Source organism: Arachis hypogaea, chromosome 18 (genome assembly GCF_003086295.3).
Source record: "Arachis hypogaea cultivar Tifrunner chromosome 18, arahy.Tifrunner.gnm2.J5K5, whole genome shotgun sequence".
Taxonomy (NCBI): Eukaryota; Viridiplantae; Streptophyta; class Magnoliopsida; order Fabales; family Fabaceae; genus Arachis; species Arachis hypogaea.
In genome coordinates this window covers 98,872,613-98,896,413 of record NC_092053.1, presented here as the reverse complement: position 1 = coordinate 98,896,413, position 23,801 = coordinate 98,872,613, and the positions used below count along the sequence as shown (strand labels likewise).

The 23,801-nt window shown below is 37.8% G+C and overlaps 1 non-coding gene across 1 annotated transcript; it reads left to right on the top strand.

The window, feature by feature from the left end:
• The first annotated feature begins 3,479 nt into the window (after positions 1-3,479).
• Positions 3,480-3,587, top strand: LOC112773407 (small nucleolar RNA R71). Its single transcript, XR_003187958.1, has one exon. It is a non-coding gene; the product is annotated as a small nucleolar RNA R71 (small nucleolar RNA).
• Positions 3,588-23,801: the final 20,214 nt, after the last annotated feature.

The following is a 23,801-nucleotide window of genomic DNA, read 5'->3' as shown; positions in this document are numbered from 1 at the left end:
TTTCAGATTGTGACTCAGCTTTGCTAAAGTCCCCAATTAGAGGTATCCAGGGTTCTTAAGCACACTTCTTTTTTTTTTTTGCTTTGGACCTTGACTTTAACCGCTCAGTCTCAAGTTTTCACTTGACACCTACACGCCACAAGCACATGGTCAGGGACAGCTTGGTTTAGCCGCTTAGACCAGGATTTTATTCCTTTAGGCCCTCCTATCCACTGATGCTCAAAGCCTTGGATCCTTTTTATTGCCCTTGCCTTTTGGTTTTAAGGGTTATTGGCTTTTTGCTCTTGCCTCTTGGTTTTAAGAGCTTTTGGCTTTTTCTACTTGCTTTTTCTTTTCTTTCTATAATTTTTTTTTCGCCTAATTTTTTTTCTGCAAGCTTTGTTCTTTGCTGCTTTTCTTGCTTCAAGAATCATTTTTATGATTTTTCAGATTATCAAATAACATGTCTCCTAGTCATCATTCTTTCAAGAGCCAACATATTTAACATTCTTAAACAACAACTTCAAAAGACATATGCACTGTTCAAGCATACATTCAGAAAACAAGAAGCATTGTCACCACATCAATATAATTAAGCTAAGTTCAAGGATAAATTCGAAACTCATGTACTTCTTGTTCTTTTGAATTAAAACATTTTTCATTTAAGAGAGGTGATGGATTCATAGGACATTCATAACTTTAAGACAGAGTTACTAACTACTAATGATCATGTAATGAAGACACAAACATAGATGAGCACATAACATAGAAAACGAAAAAGAAGAAATAAGAACAAGGAATGAATCCACCTTAGTGATGGTGGCGTTTCCTTCTTGAGAACCAATGATGTCCTTGAGCTCTTCTATGTCTCTTCCTTGTCTTTGTTGCTCCTCCTTCAATGCTTTTTGATCTTCTCTTATTTCATGGAGCATGATGGAGTGCTCTTGATGTTCCACCCTTAGTTGCTTCCAATAATTGTGTGGAAGAAAATGTATCCCCTGAGGTATCTCAGGATCTCTTGATTTGCAGTCAAATGTTCTACCACTGAGCTATAGACCCTTGATGGAAGCTTTTGTCTTCCCTTTCCTCTTTCTAGAGGTTTCTCTGGCCTTAGGTGCCATGAATGGTTATGGAAAAAACAAAAAAGCTATGCTTTTACCACACCAAACTTAGAATGTTGCTCGCCCTCAAGCAAAAGAAGAAAGAATAGAAGAAGAAGAAGAAGATATGGAGGAGATGGCTGGATGTGTGTATTCGGCCATATGGGTGGGATTGGGTGGGAGAGAGATGTTGAATTTTGAAGGTAGTGGGTGTATGGATGTGAGTGGTAAATGGAAAACAGAAGGGATGATTATGAATGGGAAGAGAGATGATGAGGTAGGTGGGGATCCTGTGGGTCCACAGATCCTGAGGTGATCCTATAAGGTCCACAGATCCTGAGGTGTCAAGGCATTTACATCCCTGCACCAATTTAGGCATGTAAAATGCCCTTGTACACAACTCTGGGCGTTCAGCGCCAGGTTGGTTCCCATTTTGGGCGTTCAACGCCCATTTGATGCCATTTCTGGCGTTGAACGCCAGAACCATGCTTGTTCTGGGCGTTCAGCGCCAGAACCATGCTCTGTTCTGGCGTTTGAACGCCAGACAGATGCTCCTCCAGGGTGTGATTTTTCTTCTGCTGTTTTTGATTCCGTTTTTGATTTTTTTGTTTGTTTTGTGACTCCACATGATTATGAACCTATAAAGACATATAACTAAGAGAAATATAGTTAGATAAATAAAAATTGGGTTGCCTCCCAACAAGCGCTTCTTAATGTCAATAGCTTGACAATGGACTCTCATGGAGCCTTACAGATGTGCAGAGCTTTGTTGAAACTCTCCAACACCAAACTTAGAGTTTGGATATGGGAGTTCAACACCAAACTTAGAGTTTGACTGTGGGGGCTCTGGTTGACTCTGCTTTGAGAGAAGCTTTTCATGCTCCCTCTCCATGGTTGCAGAGGGAGATCCTTGAGTTTTGAATACAAGGGAGTCCTCATTCCATTGAAGGACTAGTTCACCTCTGTCAACATCAATCACAGCTCTTGCTGTGGCCAGGAAAGGTCTTCCTAGGATGATGGATTCATCATCTTCCTTTCCAGTATCCAGGACTATGAAATCAGCAGGGATGTAAAGGCCTTCAACCTTTACTAATACGTCCTCTACTTGTCCATATGCCTGTTTTCTTGAATTATCTGCCATCTCTAATGAGATTTTAGCAGCTTGCACCCCATAGATTCCCATTTTCTCTATTACAGAGAGGGGCATGAGGTTTATCCCTGAACCAAGGTCACACAGGGCCTTAAAGATCATGGTGCCTATGGTACAGGGTATTATGAACTTTCCAGGATCCTGTCTCTTCTGAGGCAATGTCAGTTGATCCAGATCACTTAGTTCATTGATGAACAAGGGAGGTTCAACTTCCCAAGTATCAATGCCAAATAATTTGGCATTCAGCTTCATGATTGCACCAAGAAATTTGGCAGTTTGCTCTTCAGTAACATCCTCATTCTCTTCAGAAGAGGTATACTCATCAGAGCTCATGAAGGGCATAAGGAGGTTCAATGGAGTCTCTATGGTCTCTAGATGAGCCTCAGAGTCCTTTGGTTTCTCAGAGGGAAGCTCCTTATTGATCACTGGACATCCCAGGAGGTCTTCCTCCTTGGATTCACGTCCTCTCCTCTCCTCACAGGTTCGGCCATGGTGCTTATGTCAATGGCCTTGCACTCTCCTTTTGGATTCTCTTCTGTATTGCTTGGGAGAGTACTGGGAGGGATTTCAGTGATCCTTTTACTCAGCTGGCCCACTTGTGCTTCCAAATTTCTAATGGAAGACCTGGTTTTATTCATGAAACTCACAGTGGCCTTAGATAGATCAGAGACTAGATTTGCTAAATTAGAAGCATTTTGTTCAGAGTTCTCTGTCTATTGCTGAGTGGATGATGGAAAAGGTTTACTATTGTTAAACCTGTTTCTTCCACCATTATTAAAGCCTTGTTGAGGCTTTTGATCCTTCCATGAGAAATTTGGATGATTTCTCCATGATGAGTTATAGGTGTTTCCATAAGGTTCACCTAAGTAATTCACCTCTACTATTGCAGGGTTCTCAGGATCATAAGCTTCTTCTTCATAAGAAGCCTCTTGAGTACTGTTGGATGCAGCTTGCATTCCATGCAGACTCTGAGAGATCATATTGACTTGCTGAGTCAATATTTTATTCTGAGCCAATATGGCATTCAGAGTATCAACTTCAAGAACTCCCTTCTTCATAGGCGTCCCATTACTCACAGGATTCCTTTCAGAAGTGTACATGAACTGGTTATTAGCAACCATGTCAATGAGTTCTTGAGCTTCTACAGGCGTTTTCTTTAGGTGAATGGATCTACCTGCAGAAGTGTCCAGTGACATCTTTGATAGCTCAGATAAACCATCATAGAATATATCCAGGATGGTCCATTCTGAAAGCATGTCAGAAGGACACTTTTTGGTCAACTGTTTGTATCTTTCCCAAGCTTCATAGAGGGATTCACCTTCTTTCTGTTTGAAGGTTTGAACATCAGCTCTAAGCTTGCTCAGCTTTTGAGGAGGAAAGTACTTGGCTAAGAAAGCCGTGACCAGCTTATCCCAAGAGTTCAGGCTGTCCTTGGGTTGAGAATCCAACCATAATCTAGCTCTGTCTCTTACAGCAAAAGGGAAAAGCATGAGCCTGTAGACTTCAGGATCTACTCCATTAGTCTTAACAGTATCACATATCTGCAAGAATTCAGTTAAGAACTGAAAATGATCCTCAGATGGAAGTCCATGAAACTTGCAGTTCTGCTGCATCAGAGAAACTAATTGAGGTTTCAGCTCAAAGTTGTTTGCTCCAATGGCAGGAATGGAGATGCTTCTTCCATGTAAATTGGAATTAGGTACAGTGAAGTCACCAAGCATCTTCCTTATATTATTATTATTTTCGGCTGCCATCTCCTCTTCTGTTCGAAAATTTCTGAAAGGTTATCTCTGGATTGTTGTATTTTAGCTTCTCTTAGTTTCCTTTTTAGAGTCCTTTCAGGTTCTGGATCTGCTTCCACAAGAATGTTCTTATCCTTGCTCCTGCTCATATGACAAAGAAGAGGGCACAAAAAAATAATAATAATAATAGAGATCCTTTATACCACAGTATAGGGATCCCTGTGTGAGTAGAAGAAGAGGGAGAGACAAAGAATGTAATATAATGGAAGAAACACAACTGTGAGGATGGCAGAGATGTGAGATGAGATGTTAGGATATGAATGAATAAATAGAATAAGATGGGGGAGGGATAATTTTCGAAAATTATTTTGAAAAAGAGTTAGTGATTTTTGAAAATGGTTTTTGAAAATTGTTAGTATTTTTTCGAAAAATTTTTTAAAATTAAAAATAAAAATAAGAATAATTAGTTAATTAAAAAGAAATTTGTAAAAAAGAGGGAAGATATTTTCGAAAATTAGAAAGAGAGAGTTAGTTAGGTAATTTTGAAAAAGTTAAGAAACAAACAAAAAATTAGTTAGTTAGTTGAAACAAATTTTGAAAAGATAAGAAGTTAGGAAGTTAGAAAAGATATTTTGAAAAGATATTTTTGAAAAAGATAAGAAGATATTTTAGAAACTAATTTTTAAAAAGATTTGATTTTTAAAATCTCAATTAATGACTTGATTCATAATAAATCACAAGATATGATTCTAGAATTTAAAGTTTGAATCTTTCTTAACAAGCAAGTAACAAACTTCAAATTTTTGAATCAAAACATTAATTGATTATGATATTTTCGAAAATTTGATATAAAAATAAGAAAAAGATTTTTGAAAAATATTTTTGAAATTTTCGAAAATAACTAAGAATTTTGAAAAAGATTTGATTTTTGAAAAAGATTTTGAAAAAGATAAGATTTTCAAATTGAAAATTTGATTTGACTCATAAGAAACAACTTGATTTTAAAATTTTTTGAAAAAGTCAACTCAAATTTTCGAATTTGATGAGAGAAAAAGGGAAAGATATTTTTTTGATTTTTGAATTTTTAATGAAAAGAGAGAAAAACAAGAAAAATGATGCAATGCATGAGAATTTTAGATCAAAACATATGATGCATGCAAGAATGCTTATGAATGTCAAGATGAACACCAAGAACACTTTGAATGTCACGATGAACATCAAGAACATATTTTTGAAAAATTTTTAATGCAAAGAAAACATGCAAGACACCAAACTTAGAATTCTTTAATGCTTAGGCATTAAGAATTCAAGAATGCATATGATAAACATGAAAAGACACAAAACAAAAAATCATCAAGATCAAACAAGAAGACTTACCAAGATCAACTTGAAGATCATGAAGAACACTATGAATGCATGAAATTTTCGAAAAATGCAAGATGCATATGCAAGTGATACCAAACTTATGATATGACTCAAGACTCAAACAAGAAACACAAAAATATTTTTGATTTTTATGATTTTCTAAATTTTTTTTTTGGATTTTTATTTTTTATTTTTTTCAAAAAATTCTTTTGAAAAGAAAATAAGGATTCCAAAATTTTTAATATGAATTCCAGGAATCTTGCCATGTTAGTTTTAAAGCTCCAATCAAAGGGTCAGGCATGGCTTAATAGCCAGCCAAGCTTTAATCAAAATATGAGTGTAATTCAGACATGACAAGCCTAACATGCTCTATCCAAAAGAATTAGACATGGCTTTACAGCCAGCCATGCTTCACATGCTTCATGAAACACTGGAATTCATTCTTAAAAATTATGAATAAAAAAAAATTTTTTTTTTGAAAACATTTTTATTTTTTTCAAAAACAGATGAGAAAATTTTAGAAATATTTTTGAAAAATTTTTTTGAAAAGAAAACAAAAAGAAAATTACCTAATCTGAGCAACAGGATGAACCGTCAGTTGTCCAAACTCGAACAATCCCCGGCAACGGCGCCAAAAACTTGGTGCACGAAATTGTGATGTCCAGGCTCAAACAATCCCTGGCAACATGAGCAATAACTTGGTACGCGTAATCGTGATTACGCTTTGATGATGTAAAATTCATGGCTCTTTCTTTCCCTGGCAATGGCGCCAAGAACATGGTGCCAATACCATGGTTCACAACTTCGATACAACTAACCAGCAAGTGCACTGGGTCGTCCAAGTAATACCTTACGTGAGTAAGGGTCGAATCCCACGGAGATTGTTGGTATGAAGCAAGCTATGATCACCTTGCAAATCTCAGTTAGGCAGATATAAATTGATAATGGTGTTTTCGAATTTAATATAATAAAATAGGGACAGAAATACTTATGTAATTCATTGGTGAGAATTTCAGATAAGCGAATGGAGATGCTTTCGTTCCTTTGAACCTCTGCTTTCCTGCTATCTTCATCCAATCAGTCTTACTCCTTTCCATGGCTGGCTTTATGCAAGGGTATCACCGTTGTCAGTGGCTACATCCCCTCCTCTCAGTGAATAATATGCTCACGCACCCTGTCACGGCACGGCTATTCATCTGTCGGTTCTCGATCATGCTGGAATAGGATTCACCCTCCTTTTGCATCTGTTACTAACGCCCAGCACTCGCGAGTTTGAAGCTCGTCACAGTCATTCAATCATTGAATCCTACTCGGAATACCACAGACAAGGTTTATACTTTCCGGATTCTCTTGAATGCTGCCATCATTCTAGCTTACGCCACGAAGATTCTGGTTAGGAGATCTAAGAGATATTCATTCTAGCTTATTTCATGTAGAACGAAAGTGTTCGTCAGGCACGTGTTCATAGGGGAGAATGGTGATGAGCGTCACACATAATCATCACCTTCATCACGTTCTTGGGTGCGAATGGATATCTTAGAAGCGAAATAAGATGAATTGAATAGAAAATAGTAGTACTTTGCATTAATCTTTGAGGAACAGCAGAGCTCCACACCTTAATCTATGGAGTGTAGAAACTCTACCGTTAAAAATACATAAGTGAAGGTCCAGGCATGGCCGAGATAGCCAGCCCCCTAAAACGTTATCTATAGGGTCGATTCACTCAATTCTCTTCTAATCATGCTTTCCAAGATTTGTTTTTCTTCTAACAATCAACAATTATTCAATGCATGCATACATTTATCATGAGGACTTATTCATAGGTTGTAATGGGGCTAGGGTAAAGGTAAGGATGCATATGGTCAAGTGAGCTTGAAATTTGTATCTTTGATTAGCCTAAGGTCTCACCAAACACATATAACAACCTATACAATTCTAATACACAACCTAGCTACCCATGACCACTTTTTCACATACTCATGCATTCTCTTTAATTCACCACACATATGCATTGATTTTTATTAAACTTTACTTTGGGGCATTTTTGTCCCCTTTTTGTTTCTTTTTTTTTTCATATATATATATATGTGTGTGTGTGTGTGTGTTCTTTCTCTTTTTCTTTATCATTTCATTTTTTTTATTTTTTTTCTAAAGTATATACAAACATATCAATGCATATGGTTTTACATATAATGCATGAATATGTACCCAATCCCCAAAAATCTTCAACAAAAATAAAAATTACACTTTTACCTCAACCAATGTCCCAAGTTTCCCATACCCAAATGATACACACCCTCACTAGCCTAAGCTAATCAAAGATCCAAATTGAGGTCATTTATTGTTTTTCACTTAGGGGTAGTGATGTGCTATAATTAAGAACAGAAGGGGTTAAATAGGCTCAAAATTAGCTAACAATGGTTGATGAAAGGTAGGCTATTTAGGTAAGTGAGCTATATGAAATGATGGCCTCAATCATATAAATACATGTATACATAGAATAATGGACATAAAAAATCAAACAAATCAAAGATTACAATCATAGAAAGAGAACAATGCACACAAGAATGGAAAATAAGTGGTTATAAGATGTAACCACGCAATTAGGCTCAAAACTCACATGCTTGTGTTCTTATCTCAAAAACCATGTTCCAAAACACATTCTTTAAGCAAGTTTGTCACAAAAATTTTTTTCAAATTGGTAGGGTGCCCTAAAAACAGTTTTCTTGGAAAAGAAATCATCACCCTAACCAAGTAGTCCTAACATAAAAAGGAAGTGGTAAAAATATGTACAAATTCTAACTAACATGCAATCTATCATGCAATGCAACAACTAATCTAACAAAGGAAATCAAGAATTGGTGTTGAAAGAAAGAAATTGTTACCCATGGAGATCGGTAGGACGACCTCCCCACACTTAGAAATTTGCACCGTCCTCGGTGCATGCAAAGAAGAGCAAGGTAGACGGGTTGCTACAATTGATGAGTTTCTTCAAAGAGTTATGCGGGTGAACTTGTTTGTTACCCCATTTAGAAGCCTTTCCAATCCTTTCCTTCTTGGTGGCTAACCTAAAAGGAAAGAGAAAGAAAGAGAATTAAGCCTACAACAAAGATAGCAAAGCAAATAGAACACATAGGCGGGGGCTAATGCCAAATAAGAGCATGGTTCTCAAATACATGGTAGCTACAACATGTGAGTGAGAAAACAATATAAGCCAAAGCATATTAACTAACACTTGATGCAAGAGTAAAGTCAAAGCATGAAGAGCATTCAAAAGCATCAAGTTCAACTAGAAAGAGTGGGTCATGAAAGACATGCAAGTTCATATCAATGCACAAAGAATATAAGAGTCATACAAGATTAAGCATTGATTTAAAAGTTTCATCACCCAACAATATCAAACAAGTGCATAGAAGGCACGTGCAGAGGCTGAGCAGGCAGGACCTGAGCAGGCTGCACCATACCATGAGGAGCCCCATCAGATACAGCCGGTTGATCCAGAGGTCCCTCTGCAGACAGAGCCTCCACTTCAGCAGGCAGACCCTCCGACGCTCATACAGACTGCAGAGCCTCAGATCACCACAGAGACACCTACTGCACATCCCTCTGGAGATGCCACTTCTTCACACTCAGCCTGACTGAGCATCGAGGACGATGCTATTATTTAAGTGCGGGGAGGTCGCCATCTCTGGCGAACTTTATTTTGGTGAACCACTTTTCAGACTCTCTTTTATCCTATTTTGTTTATTTTCTGTATTTTTATTTTTATTTTATCTTATCTTATTTATCTTTTAGTACTTGCACATTTTTCTTTTAATGTATTTCTGCATTTTAAACTTTGGTTTATATATATGTATATCTTAGATATTTAGTTTAGTTTAGTTTGCACTTTTAGCTTATTAAGTTGTGATATAGAAAATATAGATTAATTAGTTTAGTTTACCCTTTCAGCATACGATAATTTGGTTTAATTGAAAATAAAAAGAGTGAACTAGAAACTTTAGTATAACAGAATCATAACAGTCCACACACACACACACACACACACACACACATATATATATATAGCAATAAATGTTGGTAAATTGATAACATTTTTCAAGGAAAATACTTATTTTTATAAAAGCCATCCAGAGATTCACATTGAGTTGAATGTAACTCCTTGATTTCTACTTGCATGACATACATAACTGATATATGATTTTTGAGTCAAAGAACACACAACCCGTGAGTTTTTAAGCTTAACTGTATGGTTACATTCAACCATAAATTTCATTCCTGTGTGTTTCTCCATTCTTTTCTGTGCTTGTAATCTTTACTTTGTTTCCATCTATATGTCCAATATAGAATGTAGATACATACCCACATATGATTGAGGCCATCATTTGAATTTTTCCTTACATATCCCAAATAAGCCTACCTCCTACATCACCTTTGTTAGCCCCCTTGAGCCTTTTAATCTCCTTTTGTTCTATAACCACATTACTAGCCTTAAGCAGAAAAACAAATTAAAAATCCCAAGTTGAATCCTTGGTTAGCTTAAGATAGAAATAGTGATACACACTAAGTGTGGGGAAACATGGGCATATGGGTTGATAGGAAAGGATTAAATTATTAAATAATCAAAAATTTGGGAGCATGCTCATGTGAAACCGAAATAATTAAAAATACCATGTGCATTGAAAATGTTGTGTTTATATTTCAAAAAAAAAAATCGTTTTTAATTAAATAAATAAATAAGGAGACAAAATTACCCCAATAATAAGTTTAGTGAAGACATCAATGCACATGAGGTAAAATCAAAATAAAGTTGGTATATGAGTATGTAATAAGAAAGTGAAAAATTGGGAAGACCAAGATAATTATAAATTATATGGAGTATGTATATGTTAGGTGAGATCTTAGACTAATCAAGGATTCAACTTATAGCTCACTTAGCCTTATATATATCCTCACCTTTACCTTGGCCCCATTACAACCTTCAAAAAGACCTCATGATGTCTGTATGTATACATTATATATTTGTTGATTGGTTAGATGAAGAACAAGGCTTTAGAAAGCATGAATAGAAAAGAATAGAGTGATTAACCCTAAACACTGAGTGAATATGGAGTAAACACAAATCTAGTGAGGGTTCAATAGCTCATCTCCATATATTCAGATTTAATTATTTAATTGTCTTGCAAGTTTGTGAAATATCTTAACCCAACTCAATTGTGAAAGTGTTTTAACATGATTTAAGTTTGGCTATGCATATATGATTCTATGAAATTATGAATCAAATTAACCACATGTAAGCTCTGTATATATAGGTGGATGATAATTAGAATTGAATGATTCATTTAGGTAGCTTACATTTAGAATAGATTGTATTGCATAAGATTCTACCATTCTACCTTTACTCTTTCTCTTGGATTTAGCATGAGGACATGCTATTGTTTAAGTGTGGGGAGGTTGATAAACCCCTATTTTATGATTCATCTTGTGCTCAAATTGAGTGTTTTTATCAATTTTAATGAATGTTAATTGATCCTAATATGTTCTAACATCCTCCCTCACTTGAGTTTGAAATCTATTTAAAACAACGAAATAAAGAAAGAAAAAAAACTGTATAAACTAATGGAACGAGTGCAGACGGAACTGTCGGAAGTAAGTGCAGACAGAACTACCAGAGGGAAGCACATATGGAACTGCCACAAGAAAGTACAGATGAAACTGCTACAAGGAAACGCAGACAGAACTGCCACAAGGAAACACAAACAAAACTGCCATGAGAGAACTGAAGAACGGAAGATTGACGGTTTAGAATTCAGAATAAATTCTCGTTGTAGGTATAGTTTCTAAACCAAACAACCATCCTTTCTTACAAACATTTTGGTTGTCACAAGTAACAAACCCCTTTAAGATTGATAACCGAAGTATTTAAACCTCGGGTCGTCTTCTCAAGGAACTGCAAGGAGGTGTTCTTATTATTGGTTATGAGTTTTGTAAATTGGGGGTTTTGAAAGTGAGGAACAAGTAATTTAAATGACAAGTAAAATAAATAAATAACTGTAAAATAAACTCTTGGAAAGGTATGAAAACTAGAATTCCTATCCTAGTTATCCTTATCAATGGTGATGATAATTGGGTTTTAATCCCACTTAGTTAACCTTTACTAAAGCAAAGGAAGGTCAAGTGTACTAATTAGTTTGATCCTCAGGTCCTAGCCAATTCCTAAGAAAGGACTAGAGTTATTGGAATTCGATTCAATTAGCAAAAATAACAATTATCAATCACGATGAGTTTGATAACTCAAGAGTCTCCAATTGATCAATTAAAGCCAAAAGGAAAAAATCTAAATTATTTATATAAATAAAGGAAAGCAATCATAATTCTGAAATACCTCAAGTTGCACTAATAAAGATATCAAATGTAACATGGAAAAGTTCTTAAATTAAATTGGGAAAATAAATAAAAGGAACATTGAACCTGGTAATTGAACAGAAATTGTAAGTTGAAATAATAAAAGTCCTAAATCCTTTAAGAGGAATCCTAATCCTAAAACCTAAGAGAGAGGAGAGAACCTCTCCCTCTAAAAACTACATCTAAACTATGACAAGTGAATAATTGAAGACCTCCTTTGAATGGATGCATTTCCCCACTTTATAACCTCTAATATATGCTTTCTGTACTTGGATATGGGCCAAAAAGGTTTCAGAAATCGCTGGGAGCGTTTTCTGCAGTTTCTGGTGCATGGCGTCTGTCGCGCGTCCGCGTGGGTCACTGATAAACCCATATTTTATGTTGTATTTTGTGCTTAATTTGAGTGATTTATTCAATCCTTCAACCACTTATTCATGTTAATTGCATGGTTTTACTCTCCTTCCTTATTATGTGATGTATGTGAAAAACATGTTTCCTATGCTTTTAAATTAATTATTTTAATCACCTTTAATTCCATTCGATGCCGTGATTAGTGTGTTGAGTAGTTTTCAGATCTTCTAAGGTAGGAATGACTTAAAGGATGGAAAGGAAACATACAAAATTGGAAGAAAAGCACAAAACGGAGCTTCTAAAGAAATTAGCATCCACGGGATCGCATGGGCCACGCGGACGCATGCCAAGCGCAAAGAAGCAGTGACACGGTCGAATGACTGACGCGACCGCGCGCCTTAAGCAGAATGTATATGACGCGGTCGCATGACTGACGCGACCGCGTGGTAAGGAAAAGCTCCGAATGACGCGACCGCGTGACCCACGCGGATGCGTGACAGAGGCCACGCACCAGAAATTGCAGAAAATGCTCATAGCAAATTCTGAAGCCCTTTTTGGCCCAAATCCAAGTCCAGAAGGCATAGACCAGAGGTTATGAAGTGGGAGAATGCATCCATTCAGGGAGAGCTCGCCAATTTTCACTTTCCATGATTTAGATTTAGTTTGAGAGAGGTTCTCTCCTCTCTCTCTTAGGATTAGGATTTAGGACTTCTCTTAGTTTTTAAGAGTGACTCTCGATCCAGGTTTAATATTTACTTTAATCTATGTTCTATGCTACTTCTACTTTAATGCTTTTATTCGTATCTATAAATATTGCCAAATTGGCTTATGAACCGTTTCTATGTTATGATTTGAATTAATGATTATTTGAGGTATTTCAATTTATTACTGTTCTCTTTGAATTAAGATATTTTTGTTTCCCATCTAAGGACATTTTTATTCCAGCAATTTTATTTTTTCCCCTTTTTGGTCTTGGTTAAGAAATCAGTAACTAAACATTATCAAACTCAGCATAATTGATAATCGCTATCTTGCTAATTGAACTGAACTTCAATAATCCCAACTTTTTCTTAGGAAATAAATAGGATTCGAAGGTCAAACTAATTAGTCTCTTGACTTTCCTTTGCTTTAAAGGTTAACTAAGAGGAATTAAGATTCAACTTTCATTATTGTTGAGAGAGATAACCAAGTTGGACTTTTAATTTCTCTTACCCTGCCAAAAGTTGCTTTACAGTTATTTATTGATTTTAATTGCCATTTAAATCACTTGTTTCTCATCTTCTAAACCCCGATTACAACCTTTATAGCCAATAATAAGAACATACTTCCCTGCAGTTCCTTGAGAAGACGACCCGAGGTTTGAATACTCGGTTAACAATTTTTAAGGGGTTTGTTACTTGTGACAACCAAAACGTTTTTATGAAAGGACTTTTGAAGGTTTAGAAACTATACTTGCAACGAGGATTCATCCACAATTTTCTAGACCACGCAAAAGTTCTCTCATCAAAATGGCGCCGTTGCCGGGGAACTGCTAATGTGTGCCTTATTATTAGTTATTGTAAATATTTTTCTTTTGCTTGTTCATTTATTTTTGTCTTTCCTTTTTATTTCTATTTGCTACCATGAATTCTCACCCCTCTCGCTTTGAGTTTGGTTCTAACTTTATTGAAGGAAATAGAAGTTGCAGCAGGAATATGCATCAAGGTCAGACCAATCAAGGATGGATGGAGCCAAGAGGATCTAATCAACCCTTTAGGCAATAACACCCTCCAAGATATCATGGAAAACGACCATTCTACAATGCACACCCAGCTGATAGATATGGTTGACAACCTTGTAACTACCAACAAACCCCACCCCGTGCCTATAGACCATCCTCTCAACATAACCTCGAACCACCACACTCACAAGCTTCTTTTCACCATTCGCCACCATATGATCCTTTTCCACCCCAGTTCCAATCAACTCACTCCCAAGCACCACCACTTCCCCGTGTTTCATATCCAAACCCAGCACCCCGAGAATCAGAGGTTTGCCTCAAGGAAACAGTGAATAAACTTCAAACAACCATTCAACAACTGGAGCAAGCAGTAATTCAATTAGCTTCTAGACACGCGAACATTCAAGGACCAACCACAACCCCATGTGAACAATCTAATGAAGAGCGTAGCATGAAGGAGATATTAGAAACTCCAGTGGACAAGACAGAGCACGAATTCGTACTAGAACAAGTAGAAGAAGCTGTCATTGTACAAGAAGAAGAGTTGGTTGAAGATCTAGGAGATGCTGAACCTCCATGGGAATCCAGAGCTAAGGAGAACTCCGTCAAGGACGCTACAGTTAATGCTGAGGAGGATAGCGCACAATCCCCAAGGCATGTCGTTTATGAAGAATCAGACGGAATAATCCAAGAAGGAAATTCTCTTGATGATGATAGTCACAAGTCAAGTTTTCTTAGTGATGAACTTGCATCCGCAAGTGAATTCTCTGAGATCGAAGAATCTTCCCCAAATGAATACGAAGATGATGTAGAGGTGGATTTCTCTCGACCTCCAATCTATGACTCGAGTGATGAGGAACACATAGAAGACTTTGACCAGGGTGTAGATGCATTTGAAGAATCTTGCGAAGAAGTGGAGGATTTAACAGAAGAGCACACGGGAGAAGAACTTACAGGACCTCCAGAAACACCTACCCCAAGGCCATTACCGCCTAATACAAGCTTCAAGTGGGTACAATCCTTAACCTTTAACTTCACTTATTCACTTGAATATGGTTTACTTGAAACAGATGGCCAGCTTAGAGCTTTCTGCGGCTTTAAGAGTAAGAGGGAAATGGCTCATGCTCAGAGCTGGTGCACAAGGTTCAATAAGGTTCCATGCTTCACCTCGAAGTACACGGATTGGTATCAAGCTCAATTGCATGGATCTTGGAAAACGTTTGGTCACCATGGTGAGAATCTACTTTCTAAACCGCCCGAATGGAAAAATATAGATCAAGATGGAGGCAGATTTAAAAACAAAGCTCGGGATCATGGATTCTATTCTGACATTCGTCATCCCGGAAGCCTGAAAATCTGCTTGAAGCTGATCAGAAGCTTCACATGCCTAGTTTGGGACCCCGGAGGCTATTGGCATTCCAAGCATTGGTGGAGATTTCTGGATGAATTTAAACACAAGCCACCATAACAGAAAGTCCTTCCAATGTCCAACTTAAGGACTTTAACCAAAAGTGCTAGGTGGGAGACAACCCACCATGGTATGATCGTTCTTATTACACTTTTAATTTTATTTAGTTTTGTTTTTGAGTTTTATTTTATTTTATTAAACCTGGGATCATGCATAGCATTCACATTAATCATTACATTCTGCATTTTTAATGCGTAAAAAAAAAAGGATGCGCGACGCGACCGCATCACCCGTGCGATCGCGTCAAATGGCGAACTACACTTCCCACGCGACCGCGTCATCCACGCGACTGCGTGACCTGGAGATCGGCATAAAGATCCAACGTCCAGAAAGTTAGGCTGGAATCATGCGGCCCTGGTGCGTTTAACACAAAATGGACCACGCAACTGCATGCCCCATGCGATCGCGTCACAGGCACACAACCAATCTCACGCGACTGCGTGAGCGACGCGATCGCGTCGCATGGATTGCACATCACCCCAGAAGGAGACAGAGAGTTGCGCTGAAACGACGCTGGAGTCGTGCGTTTAGCACAATTTCCAGTGACGCGATTGCGCGGCCCACGCGATCGCGTCATCCCCTCTTCTATCCCTTTCATGCGATTGTGCGACCCACGCGATCGCGTCACCTCCATTTTCACCCCCACCATGCAACCGCGTCCCCACGCGATCGCGTGGATTTGAAAATATAACCCCCCAAGCCATGTGAACCCTATCAGTCGCGCAGCCCCCCAACCCTCTTCTCCCTCTCTTCTTCTTCTACTCTCAACCACCACCCAGCCACCATTGCCGCCGCCCCAACCACCGCCTGACACCGCCGACCACCCAGACGCCACCGCCACCCAACCCCCTCTTTTCCCCCCTTTCTTTCTTCTTCTTTCTTCCCCTTTCCCCCCTCCGCCACTGCCCTCCGCGAACCACCACCCACCGCCGCCATCCGTACCCACCGCGCCCACCACCACCCGCGACCCCCAACCCTCTCCCCTACTCCCCCATTACCCTTCCCAAAGCCCCTACCCCCTTAACAGCAGCAACCGCCGTGCCCACCGCCGCCAACAGCCGCGCCGGATGTCACCGCCACCACCCCCAGCCACTTCTGTACCCCAACCTCCTTCTTTCGCCTTCTAGGTTCCGCAACATGCAATCCTTTTTTCCGTTCGTAGTTTTTCTTTTTTTTTTTTCCGTTTATGATCATGTTAGGATAGTTAGATATGCATGTTGTAGTGGATTTTAGGGTGTTAGGTAGCCTAGGATATGGTTAGTGGATTTAGGTCTGTTTATTTGCACTGTTCTTGTTTCTGTTTTATCATAATTGCAAATCTGCTATCGCTGTAATCTTGTTCATATGCTGTATTTCTTGTATATTGCTGCTCTTTACATTGATTTTCATGTTTATATTCATTATATGTACCTGCAGCTTGATATTTTTTCATGCATATGAACTGTTTGTTTGCTGTTTATTTTCCGGATAAATCCAATTTTAGCCGGAATGCTGCCCAAATTTTTATAAATCTTTTTGACTTCCATTCATGTTTTGATTTTGGGTTCTTGAACTCTGTTTTCCACTGCTTTAACCAAACCATTCATGAATGCCAGGGCATGCATTCTTATCCTCTTTGATTTCCTGGTTCCTAAACTGCAATTTCGATGTTTGATTCCTATTTTTGCCTTCTTTATCTCTATTTGAATCATCATCAAACTGTTTTACTTGTTTGAATATGAGTTACCTATAGCTTCTACCTGTGATTACTTGTTACTTGAACTATTTTCATTATGCCTCTTACTTTAACACATTTTTCACTAACTCACTAATTTTAACTCTAACCAACCTAACCTTTCTTTCACTTTCTTTTAACATTCTAACAAAGGCATGATGTTAATTTTTCTATTTAACTTGCATTCAATAACATTTTGGATTGTGATTTCTTCTTTTCACTCCTATACCAATCCTAAATGCACATTTTACTTAACTCATATTCATTATCCTATTGCTCCCTTGCCACTTTGCATTTTCTTTGATTATTTGCCTATTTGCTTTCCCATTTTTATTATATCCTGGTTTTCTGTTTTTCAGGATGTCAGATTCCCATAGAAAGGGAAAAGGCAAGGCCACTACTGGCAAAAGGAAAAGAGGAGAAGCCTCCGTGTCTATCATCGACCTCATGCATGATGCCTCCTTGCGGGAGAAAAATTTTACCTAGCAGGAGAAGGCCGACCAGCTGCTTCCCGCTACTGATCCAATAAAATTTGCAAACCGATACTGTGAGCTGAGGTATCCGGTGTTTGCAAACTCCAGGCACCTATACCTGGAGCGAACTTTGAAGATCCCAGAAGAACTCCAGCAATACACCTCTGATCAGATCAAACAAAGAGGCTGGTTCTTTCTGGAGAGACCTCTGACTGAGGTTAATGCATCTTGGGTTAGAGAATTCTACTGCAACTACTTCAAAACTTCCCTAGATGCAGTGAACCTCAGAGGGAAGCAGATTTTGGTTACTGAGGAGGCAATAGAAGAGGTTCTGAAGCTTCTGCCTAAGACTGATCAGACAGATGGCTATCAGAAAGCTGAGGAGGATATGTGCTATATGCGTTTTAACTGGGATGCAGTCAAGGCCCGGATTGCCCTTGACCCGTCAGTTCCTTGGATCATGGGTCAGAACACCACCATGCCCAAAGGGATCAAGCGGATTTACCTTAACGATGAGGCTTGGCTATGGCATCAGATATTCAGCAACTACATTATGCCGAGTACTCACGAGACTGAGATACCTGCCGCTATGATCACCCTCCTTTGGTGTGTGATGGAGGGCAAGGACCTATACCTGCCACGCTTTATTCAGCACTATATGGTCAGGGTCCACATCCGAGGCACTCTTCCCTTCCCATACTTGGTTACACAGTTGGGCCGTCGAGCTGACATGCCATGGGAGGATGTTGATGAGAGGCCCCCCGCTGCGGACTGCAAGAAGATCATTCCTCACAACAGGAACTTCCTGGCCTTGGGTTACAGACCTCCTTTCCTGACTGCCACTGCTGATGATACAACTACACCATCTGCCGGTCCCTCTTCCTCCACCGTACCACCTACCCCTGCCACCACCACTACACATCCACCTACCACAGAGCCTGTCTATCATCTGGTGCACCGCTTGTTTCGACGACTTGACCAGATGGAGCGTCGCAACAAGCGATGCTATGAGCACCTGAAGCTGCTGATACGATCTGGCGACATCCCCTCCGAGCCTGACACACAATCCGAGGCATCTGAGGAGGAGGCAGATGAGCCCGAGGCAGAGACCCATCCCTAGGGAGAGGCAGAGCAGGCAGACACCCAGCAGGCAGCACCCCAGCAGATCCAAGCTGCAGATCTTGAGATACTCATCCAGACAGCCCCTCCTCCGCAGCAGTTAGACCTTCAGCCAGTCACCACCACAGAGACACCAGCTACCATTCCTACCAGTGATGATACCCCTTCACACCCGGCTTGACTGAGCATCAGGGACGATGCTTCATTTTAAGTGTGGAGAGATTGCCATCTCTGGCATTTTATTTTGGTGAACCACTACATACTCTTTTCTTTTATTTTGGATATTTTTCTATATTTTTCTTTTTATTGTTATTTTCTGTGTACTTATACATTGCTACTTTTATGTATTTTTACTCTATTTCTGCATTTTGCATTTTAGTCATATCTTAGTTATTTAGTTTAGTTTGCAATTCTAACTTATTAGTGGATTAACTAGTATAGCTTACCCTTTTTAGCATAAGACAGCTTAGTTTAAATTGAAAAATATAAAAAGGAAGTAAGCTAGGAAATTGAACATAACAGATTTAAATCCATAAACCTTGTATATATAGCATTACATCACATAGTTAAGTTAACAACATTTCATCAAGGAGAAACACTAAAACTTTAAAGCCATTCAATATAAGTTTTACATTGAGAATAATGAGAATTTTTAACTAAACCTGCATGACATACATAAGTGATAAATGATTTTTGAGCTAGAGAACACATAGCCTGTGAGTTTTGAGCTTAATTGTATGGTTACATTTAAACCATAATTTTTATTCCTGTGTGTTTCTCCCTTCTTTTACATTCTGATATTCTTTACTTTGTTTTAATCTATATGTCCAATTATAGAATATAGAATATAGAATATAGATACATACCAAAAGAGTGATTGAGGCCATCATTTGATTTTAGCTCACTTATCTCAAAACAACCTACCTTTTACATCACCCTTGTTAGCCCCCTTGAGCCTTTAAATCCCCTTTTATTCTATCAGCCACACTACTAGCCTTAAGCAGAAAAACAAAATAAAATCTCTAGTTGAATCCTTGGTTAGCTTAGGATAGAAAATTATGAATAGTTTAAATGTGGGACATCTATTGGGAACTTGGATGATAAAAACAAAAGGTAGAAGAATTGAAAAGAATAAAATAACTCAACTAAGAAATTTTTGGGAAGCATGCTCATGAGAAATCAAAGTGATTAAATTACCATGTGCATTAAAAAAAATTTCAGTATTTAATAAAGGGGATACAAAAGAATTCCCCAAATGCAAAAGTGGGAAAAGTATGGAAAAATAGGTAAAGAAATTCTGTTTTACTAAGTATGTATGTTAGGTGAGATCTTAGTCTAATTAAGGATTCACTTATTAGCTCACTTAGCCTTATACATATACCCTTACCTTTACCTTGGCCCCATTACAACCTTAATTAAAGACCTCATGATTTTTTGTATGACTGTATTCTATAATTGTTGATTGGTTAGATGAAGAACAAAGTTATAGAAAGGAAGAATAAAAAAGGAAGAATAGAGTGATTAACCCAATAAACACTGAGTGACTAGAGAGTAAACACAAATCCAGTGAGGGTTCAATAGCTCATTAACATTTATATCTATTTGAACTATCTGATTGTCTTGCAAGTCCATAAAATGCTTTTTCTCCCATCTCAATTGTAAAAGTGCTTATTAATTATCTAAGGCTTGTCTATATATACATATATGACTCCTTGAAAATGTGAATTAATTTAACTACCTGTAAGTTTTATATATGAGTGAATAAATTGGAATTGCATGATGCATCATTCATTTAGGTAGTTGCATTTAGGTTAGATTACATTGCATGACATTCCATCACTTTAACCTTACTTATTACCTTGGATTTAGCATGAGGACATGCTTTTGTTTAAGTGTGGGGAGGTTAATAAACCCATATTTTATGATGTATTTTGTGCTTAATTTGAGTGATTTATTCAATCCTTCAACCACTTATTCATGTTAATTGCATGGTTTTACTCTCCTTCCTTATTATGTGATGTATGTGAAAAACATGTTTCCTATGCTTTTAAATTAATTATTTTAATCACCTTTAATTCCATTCGATGCCGTGATTAGTGTGTTGAGTAGTTTTCAGATCTTCTAAGGTAGGAATGACTTAAAGGATGGAAAGGAAACATACAAAATTGGAAGGAAAGCACAAAACAGAGCTTCTGAAGAAATTAGCATCCACGCGATCGCATGGGCGACGCAGACGCATGCCAAGCGCAAAGAAGCAGTGACGCAGTCGCATGACTGACGTGACTGCACGCCTTAAGCAGAATGTATATGACGCGGTCGCATGACTGACGCGACCACGTGGCAAGAAAAAGCTCCGAATGACGCGACCACGTGACCCACGCGGACGCGTGACAGAGGCCACACACCAGAAATTGTAGAAAATGCTCATAGCGAATTCTGAAGCCCTTTTTGGCCCAAATCCAAGTCTAGAAGGCATAGAACAGAGGTTATGAAGTGGGAGAATGCATCCATTCAGGGAGAGCTCGCCAATTTTCACTTTCCATGATTTATATTTAGTTTGAGAGAGGTTCTCTCCTCTCTCTCTTAGGATTAGGATTTAGGACTTCTCTTAGTTTTTAAGAGTGACTCTCGATCCAAGTTTAATATTTACTTTAATCTATGTTTCTATGCTACTTTTACTTTAATGCTTTTATTCGTATCTATAAATGTTGCCAAATTGGCTTATAAACCGTTTCCATGTTATGATTTGAATTAATGATTATTTGAGGTATTTCAGTTTATTACTGTTCTCTTTGAATTAAGATATTTTTGCTTCCCATCTAAGGACATTTTTGTTCCAGCAATTTTACTTTTTTCCCCCTTTTGGTCTTGGTTAAGAAATCAGTAACTCAACATTATCAAACTCAGCATAATTGATAATCGCTATCTTGCTAATTGAACTGAACTTCAATAATCCCAACTTTTTCTTAGGAAATAAATAGGATTCGAACGTCAAACTAATTAGTCTCTTGACTTTCCTTCGCTTTAAAAGTTAACTAAGAGGAATTAAGATTCAACTTTCATTATTGTTGAGAGAGATAACCAAGTTGGACTTCCAATTTCTCTTACCCTGCCAGAAGTTGCTTTACAGTTATTTTTTGATTTTAATTGCCATTTAAATCACTTGTTTCTCATCTTCTAAACCCCGATTACAACCTTTATAGCCAATAATAAGAACATACTTCCCTGCAGTTCCTTGAGAAGACGACCCGAAGTTTGAATACTCGGTTAACAATTTTTAAGGGGTTTGTTACTTGTGACAACCAAAACGTTTGTATGAAAGGACTTTTGAAGGTTTAGAAACTATACTTGCAACGAGGATTCATCCACAATTTTCTAGACCACGCAAAAGTTCTCTCATCAGTCACGCGGTCGTGTCATCTGGGAGTTTTCCTTATCACGCGTTCGCTTCGGTCACGTGTACGCGTCATCTGTATTCTGCTCAAGACGTACGTCCGCGTCAGTCACGCATTCGTGTCGCTACCTTTTCGCGCTGGGCATGCGGTCGCATCGTCCATGCATTCACGTCGCTGCCAGTTCCTTCAAAACTCCATTTTGTGCTTTCCTTCCATTTTTGTATGTTTCCTTTCCATCCTTTAAATCATTACTGCCTTAGGGGATCTGAAAATACTCAACACACAAATCACGGCATCAAATGGTAATAAAGGTAATTAAAATAATTATTTTTAAAGCATAAAAAATATGTTTTTCACATACATCACATAATAAGGAAGGAAAAGTAAAACCATGCAATTTCACATGAATAAATGGGTGAAGGGTTGAGTAAATCACTTAAATTGAGCACAAAATATATCATAAAATATGGGTTTATCAACCTCCCCACACTTAAACAATAGCATGTCCTCATGCTAAATCGAAGATAAAGAGTAAGGTAAGGTTAAAGCGGTGGAATCTCATGCAATGCAATCTATTCTAAATGCAACTACCTAAATGAATCATGCAATTCTAATTTTTATTCATTTGTATATAAAGCTTACATGTAGTTAAATTAATTCATATTCTCAAGGAGTCAAATATGCATAGCCAAACCTTAGATAATGTTAAAGCACTTTTACAATTGAGATGGGAAAAAATATTTCACAAACTTGCAAGACAATTAACAATTTTAAGCAGAGATATATGGTGATGAGCTATTGAACCCTCATTGGATTTTGTGTTTACTCTCTAGTCACTTAGTATTTATTGGGTTAATCACTCTATTCTTTTTCTATCCTTACTTTCTATAACTTTGTTCTTCATCTAACCAATCAACAATTATAGAATACAGACATACAAAAATCATGAGGTCTTATTCAAGGTTGTAATGGGGCCAAGGTAAGGGTAAGGGTATATGTATAAGGCTAAGTGAGCTAATAAGTGAATCCTTGATTAGTCTAAGATCTCACCTAACATACATACTCTATAAATCAAAATTTCTTTAACATATTTGCCCAAATTTTCCCTCTTTGTATTGCACACTCATGTATTTAATTTTGTCCCATGTGTATTGATTCTTTTTATTTTGCAATTGGGGAATTTTTTGTATCCCCTTAACTAAATACTGAAAATGTAAAAATAAATTATTATTTTTTTTCAATGACATGGTAATTCAATTGTTTTGATTTCACATGAGCATGCATCCCAAATTTTTATTTTGAAACATTGGTGCACGAAATTGTGATCATCAACAATGGCGCCAAAGACTTGGTGCTCTCAAACGTGAATCACACTTTGTCACAATTCCGCACAACTAACCAGCAAGTGCACTGGGTTGTCCAAGTAATAAACCTTACGTGAGTAAGGGTCGATCCCACGGAGATTGTCGGCTTAAAGCAAGCTATGGTCATCTTGTAAATCTCAGTCAGGCAGATTCAAATGGTGATGGAGGATTGATAATTAAAAGATGAATAAAACATAAAATAAAGATAGGGATACTTATGTAATTCATTGGTGGATTTCAGATAAGCGTATGAAGATGCTTTGTTCCCCTTGAACCTCTGCTTTCCTATTGCCTTCTTCCAATCATTCATACTCCTTTCCATGGCAAGCTTTATGTTGGGCATCACCGTTGTCAATGGCTACATCCCGTCCTCTCAGTGAAAATGGTCCTGATTCTCTGTCACAACATCGGCTAATCAGCTGTCGGTTCTCGATCATGTCGGAATAGGATCCATTG